Source organism: Gobio gobio, assembly GCF_949357685.1.
Source record: "Gobio gobio genome assembly, chromosome: 19".
Lineage (NCBI taxonomy): Eukaryota > Metazoa > Chordata > Actinopteri > Cypriniformes > Gobionidae > Gobio > Gobio gobio.
In genome coordinates, this window is record NC_137112.1 from 19551294 (window position 1) to 19558770 (window position 7477).

Here is a 7477-nt window from a genome sequence, read left to right on the forward strand (position 1 = left end):
TATCAGTATCTCCTGCCAGGCTATCCTAAATTAACAGCACTGGCTGCAAAAATGTTGTGCATGTTTGGGACTACTTACCTTTGTGAGCAAGTTTTCTCAGTAATGAACATTAATAAAACGAAGCTGCGCTCAAAGCTCACACATAAGCACTTAAATGAGATTCTAAAATTGGCTGCTACTCAGGACATGATGCCTGATATTGATGCACTTGTGCGGGCTAAAAGATGCCAAGTTTCAGGGGCAAATTTATAAAGTAAATTAGTTTACATTTAAAAAAAAAAAACCATAGGCTACATACCTGTATAAATTTGCTAATTTTACAAAGATTTTCTTTTTGAAACTGCTGCCACTTAACATTTTAAGTGTGTGAAGTCAATCCATGTGTTCAGAATTGCTTCCCAGAAATCGAAAATGGATATATATAAAAAAAAAAAGGAAAATGGAATTAAATAATTTCTATATTTTGATATTTGATATATATTAACATGCAGGACAGTGTTTTTAAGTTCCACAAAACTGTGACTAAATGTTTTAAAAATAAATGTTAAACTGAGTGAAAGTGTTTTTGAAATTGCACATACTGTTCATAATATATTTTGTAAAAGGACAATTAATTTAATATAAAGATTTTTATAATTTACTTCTTCTTTGCACTAATACAAAGAAAAAAGTGGACTTTTGTTAGTTACGAGTTTACTGGTCTGGCCCTCTTAAAATCAGATTTAGCTGTATGCGGCCCCCAGACCAAAATGAGTTTGACACCCCTGAGTTAGAACCATCATTAAAGAAGGGGTATTCTAAAATGCTTCACTTTAGAATGTTGATGTCCATATTGTACAGTGCAAGATACTGCACTAGATAGTGATTTGATGTTGATGTCAAAGACTGTGTCCAACCAAATTACGCCATTTTGGCCCAATATTTTCTGTGACTAATATGTCTTATACTAAACATTTGACACTGTCCCAGAATAGGATATACATATACCCACTTTAATACCAACCAAAGAATATTATTGTTACATGGAGATTATTTTTTAATTTACTCAATATTTATGGAAAATTATTTATTCACAAATGTAAATGGGGATTATGTATATTTTAAAATAGAAATGGGTCTACTTGTATACGTTAAAAGAAACAAGAAATAACAAAGCAACAACAAAACAAAAAAAAATATTGTAAAGCCTTAAATCTATCCTTTGAATGATTTATAATGCACGTCATTTATATTACTTGATTATAGAGATGCAACTTTTGTCTTTTCATTATTAGGGCCCGAGCAACGATGGTGTGAGGACCCTATTGGATTTCGAAAGTTTTTTATTAGGGCCCGAGCACCGATGGTGTGAGGACCCTATTGGATTTCGAAAGTTTTTTATTAGGGCCCGAGCACCGATGGTGTGAGGACCCTATTGTATTTCGAAAGTTTATTAGGGCCCGAGCACCGATGGTGTGAGGACCCTATTGGATTTCGAAAGTTTTTTATTAGGGCCCGAGCACCGATGGTGTGAGGACCCTATTGTATTTCGAAAGTTTATTATTAGGGCCCGAGCACCGATGGTGTGAGGACCCTATTGGATTTCGAAAGTTTTTTATTAGGGCCCGAGCACCGATGGTGTGAGGACCCTATTGGATTTCGAAAGTTTTTTATTATTATTTAGGGCCCAAGCCCTGAAAGGGCGCAGAGCCCTATTGTTCTTCCTCAGATTATTAGGGCCCAAGCCCTGAAAGGGCGCAGAGCCCTATTGTTCTTCCTCAGATTATTCTTTGTTTTTTTTGTTTTTTTTTTTGTTTTTTTTTCGACTTCTCGGGTACTTTTGGGGCACTTAACATGCTCGAAAACTCTTGAAACTTCGCACAGGCGTCGGAATGCGCGGCCATCAGAGCCGGGCTGAAGCTGGTACCCGGGCGTGGCAGGGGGGCTCGACAGCGCCCCTTAAGTGGGGTCTGAAAACTTGGTCCATATATCAAACACACTTGCACGTACATGTATGAAACTTGGTACACATTTAGATCTCATCGGGCCGAACAACTTTCGTGCTCATAGTTATGTGTCAGCCCAACAGGAAGTGAGCTATTATGGGTTGTTCGGAAAACGCATGCTCTGGAATTTAATATACTCCTCCGAGGCCATTGTTTCGATCATTGCCAAACTCGGTCAGCATTAAGGGAACATATTCAGGATGCTAAATTGCGAGCGGATTTTTGATATCTCGAAAAGTCTGGCCGTGGCGATGCAACGAATTTATGGCGAGAAAAGGGAAACAGGAAGTGTGTTTTAACTTGTGCAAACATTGACTGGTTTGGATGAAACTTCAGCTGTGTGTTTGTTGTAAGAAGCCGATCACATGGATATGACTTTTGTGAGTCAAAGTTATAGCGCCACCAACTGGGAGCAGGAAGTGTGTCACTTTCAAAAATGCTTTGAATCACCATCTTATTTTCACCAGATTTATTTCAAACTTCATCAGTATAATGTGAAAACATGACAGATAGAGACGTATGAAATGGATTCCTGAAATTTCAAATACTGTTGCCATGGCAACGTGTCAAAGTTGAATAATCTTTTGGCTGTTTTGAGGCTCTTAGCATGCTTGAAATTGCTTGAAACTGCTTGAAACTCAACACACACATCAGAGATGTCAGTCAGTACACATTGGCAAAGCCTCAGAAATGGGCGGGGATGAGGGGCTCTCTAGCGCCACCTTTTGACAAAAGTGGGGGGGTTAGTTTTATCTTCAGTCACCAAACTCGGTACATATATTGTTCTCTTCGAGCCGGACAACTTTCGAATTTACAGTCATTAGCTCCGACCAACAGGTAGTCAGATATTTTGGTTTGAAGATGAATATTTGTGTAATTCAGGGTCTGAGTTTTTACGTTCTCCTCGTAGGCGATTTATTCAATCTCCACCAAACTCGGTCAACATGAAACAAAGATACTGAAGATGCTAAAATGCGAACGGATTTTGGATATCTCAAACGGTGTTGCCATGCCGAGGGATTAAATAAGGACAAAAAAGGGGAACAGAAATTCTCTCATATCTTGTAAAATCATATTTTGATTTCAATTAAATTAAGATTGTATGTTTGGCAATTGAACTTAGATTAATTTTAAAAGACTATACTATTTTTCAGATGAATATATATATATTTTATAAATATTTATTTGTATAATGTATTGTGCCTGTGTGTGCCCTACCCTCAATGAACACAAGATGGCAGCATTGTGTTAGTTTTGAAACAGGATAAAAAAAAAACATTCCATCTCTTCAGGGATTTGTGTGTGTGTGTGTGTGTGTGTGTGTGTGTGTGTGTGTGTGTGTGTGTGTGTGTGTGGGGGGTGGGGGGGGGGACTGGTAATCCCTGATGTTGGGTGCTGCCCCTTTAAGGACGTTGTTCCGGTGAGCGCAAGTGATGTGATCGTGCAGGGAAAACAAACTGAACTTAGAGAACTGAGTGAGAAAGCCATGTTGATCTCAAATGAAGATTTGAACATTTAACAATTCCAGCTAAAACTATTATCTTACATTATATTCCCAGCGTGGTGAGAAGTGTTATGTTGTTTAAGTGTTGTGATGGTTTGTGTATCACTATGAAGATCGCTATTTGCGATTAGCGCCTAAACGCCTAATGTTATATATTTGTTTTGTTTTAGACATTTACAGTTTGTATTGCCTGTAAAATATGTTGCATTTAGTTAAACAAAGTTTAATGCTTAGTACACAAAGCTGATGTTACAATGTTTTAGAAACGTATTTGGTGATGTGAACATTACTAGATAATAATTGTGAATTGTTTTGTGTTTGCAGTTTGACCACACACGCACACACATAAATGTGCACAAATACTCATCTAAAGTAAACTACAATAACAACGACCAAATGTGTACTGTGTGAGTTCTGCACAAGAGGAATAAAAGTAAAAAAAAAAAAAACAATTTCCAAATTAATGTTATCATTTCATGGGTAACACCTACGTTATGGGGACAAAATGTAATTGACTGATTTGGATGAAACTTCAGCTGTGTGTTTGTTGTAGGAAGCCGATCGCAAGGATATGACGTTTGTGAGTCAAAGTTATAGCGCCACCAACTGGCAGCAGGAAGTGTGTCACTTTTTAAAAAAAATGCTTTAAATCACTGTCTTATTTTGACCCGATTGACTTCAAACTTCATCAGTATAATGTGAAAACATGGCCGATATAGACATATGAATGGATTTCTGAAATTTCCAATACTGTTGCCATGGCAACGTGTCAAAGTTTAATAATGTCTTTGGCTGTTTTTGAGACTCTTAGCATGCTTGAAATTGCATGAAACTTAACACACACATCAGAGATGTTAGTCAGTACACATGGGCAAAGCCTCAGAAACGGGTGGGGATGAGGGGCTCTATAGCGCCACCTTTTGACAAAAGTGAAGGGCGTCGTTTCATCTACAATCACCAAACTCAGTATATATATTGACCTCATCGAGCCGGACAACTTTCTAATTTACAGTCATTAGCTTCGACCAACAGGAAGTCAGATATTTTGGTTTGAACGTGAATATTGGTATAATTCAGGCTCTGAGTTTTTACGTTCTCCTCGTAGGCGATTTATTCAATCTCCACCAAACTCGGTCAACATGAAACAAAGATACGGAAGATGTTAAAATGCGAACGGATTTTGGATATCTCAAACGGTGTTGCCATGCCGAGGGATTAAATAAGGACAAAAAAGGGGAATGTGTGCTGCCCTTCCCTCAATGAACACACGATGGCAGCATTGTCTTAGTTTTGAAGCAGGATAAAAAAAAACCTTGTTTCTCTCTCTCTCTCTCTCTCTCTCTCTCTCTCTCTCTCTGTGTGTGTGTGTGTGTGTGTGTGTGTGTGTGGTGTGTGTGTGTGTGTGTGTGTGTGTGTGTGTGTGTGTGTGTGTGTGTGTGTGTGCTTCTGTGATTTCTGAGGACATACATTTGTAGACATTTCATGTGTCCCCGTACATATATTGTTCTCTTCGAGCCGGACAACTTTCTAATTTAACTAATCTAATTTAACTAATTTAAAACTTTCTAATTTTAAATAAAAATGTCATGTGCTGTGTTTGCCAAGATCACGTATGATGCATATGCAGGGTATATGCAGGAATCCTGAAGTAAATTTTAATACCTTTTTAAGACTTTTTTAAGACCTTCTCAAAATATTTAAAGACCTCATCGGCGATGAGAACTACTGTTGAGCAATAAAATAAAAATATATAATCATAAGCTATAACAAAAATATATATTAAATTAGGTGAGTGGATAGTTAAAAAATTTTGCAATTACAAAAAGTAATTCTTGAAAAAACATCTCTGGACTAATTTTATAAAATCTAAAAATGTTAATGAAAAGGTACAAATTACTTTGTGTTCTTATTAAATACATTTATAAAAAAAACAATTTATATTTAATTTATATATGAATGTAAATAATTATATGGGCCTACACAAATAATATAACATTTCAAGATTTATAGTTTATTGTAAACGTAATGTGCAGCTTTGTAAAGGGGCAACAAATATATGATAGATACGTGAGAACAAGATTTTTTTTAATCATCTTTAAGTGCACAAAACTATGAAAATATATGAAAGCGTGGCACAATGCGCTTATGCGCATCCCGGGTGCAGTATGATGCGCTTAAAGCAACATGGAGTCAGAGGGCGCAGTGCACCGCGAGTGCACATTACAAAGTTCACGGCATAAAGAGACGATGAGCGTTGAGCGCACAAATCCTAGTCTACTATGTATATCGGTCGGTTTCTTCACAGTTTTAAATTCCGGTTATTGTGCGTGTGATGCCTTGTGTTGTCACCCGGGTAGGGAGCACAACATCGTTCAGAAACCGCTAGATAAACTTCAGGAAGATAAATTATTTTATCTGCATATCAAGTATTATAACGGGAATATATCATCTTGGAGTGAGCTTTACCGAGCAGCTGACTGACTGTAACCAAACACGACGCGCAGTTTGAATGCTGAACGGAGAATGATGGACAGCTACAGCGGAGGAAAGACATTCAGCTATGGAATGGCTTTAGATGACTTTGTACTAGCAAATCATAAAATACTAATAATGATTGCTGAAAGATCATGTGACAATATATATTTCTGATGATTATTTAATTACCACGACATGCCTAATCTGAGCAAGTGACTGCCTGTCTTGAGTTTTGTCGACAGACGGAGGTGGCACGAAATGTGACGGAGGCGGCCGCTATGCAGGAAAAACCATAGAAAAACCCTGCGGTCATTGTTTAAACTCATCCTACTCCAACCAGGAGTCCGCAAATTTACATTTCCCCATTTCGGAGTCTGTTTCGCAACGTGTGGAGGGCGACACATCACCTAACTGCGCATTTCGCAAAATACGTGACATCACCCATAGATGGTGTGCGCGCCCGAGCTGATCTCACTGACATATCACTATTCAGACAGGACTAGTTTTTGTAAATTATATTTGAGTTACAATTCTCATCACCCAACATCTGTGATTTCAAATATATTCAAAATAATTTTTTCAGAGATTGAAGTAAAAAAAAACTTTCTCCCACCATTTAGATTTTATTTCTTTTTGTTGTTAAAATCTTGTGAATCTTGTTCAATGTGCAGATTGCCTCTCTCTCAGTCCTTCCCCTCCCCCCTCACTCTCAGGCTCACCCTGGGTGTGTGTGTGTGTGGGGTCTCTCTCTCACCCTGTGAGTTTGTGTGTGTGCCTTTCTCTCTTGATGATGATAATTTACCCCTTTCATATCATAGACTATCACAAATAACTATCACTTGTGAATAAGTAAAAAAAGAACTATACAAATACCTTGAATTAAATACTGGCCTTCTGGACTTATAACATTTTGAGCAGGAAAAGATAACTTTTCACATATTTGAAAGAGATCTATTTCATCCCATGACATTAAAAATCATCTACATTTAAATTACATCATGGGTGTGGCTTGTGGTGATAGTGGCACCAGCTGCTGCGGTAAATGTGACATATTCGAGCGATTAAAAAAAATTATCCTGTTTAAATGCATATTGCCTGCCGTGCACAGTTATGCTGATGCCACCGGCGTGGCGGTGCCACCGGCTTGGGCCCGTCATCGCTGCTCGCAGCTTTAATTCTTTGTTTTTTTTTGTTTTTTTGTTTTTTTTTCGACTTCTCGGGTACTTTTGGGGCACTTAACATGCTCGAAAACTCTTGAAACTTCGCACAGGCGTCGGAATGCGCGGCCATCAGAGCCGGGCTGAAGCTGGTACCCGGGCGTGGCAGGGGGGCTCGACAGCGCCCCCTTAAGTGGGGTCTGAAAACTTGGTCCATATATCAAACACACTTGCACGTACATGTATGAAACTTGGTACACATTTAGATCTCATCGGGCCGAACAACTTTCGTGCTCATAGTTATGTGTCAGCCCAACAGGAAGTGAGCTATTATGGGTTGTTCGGAAAACGCATGC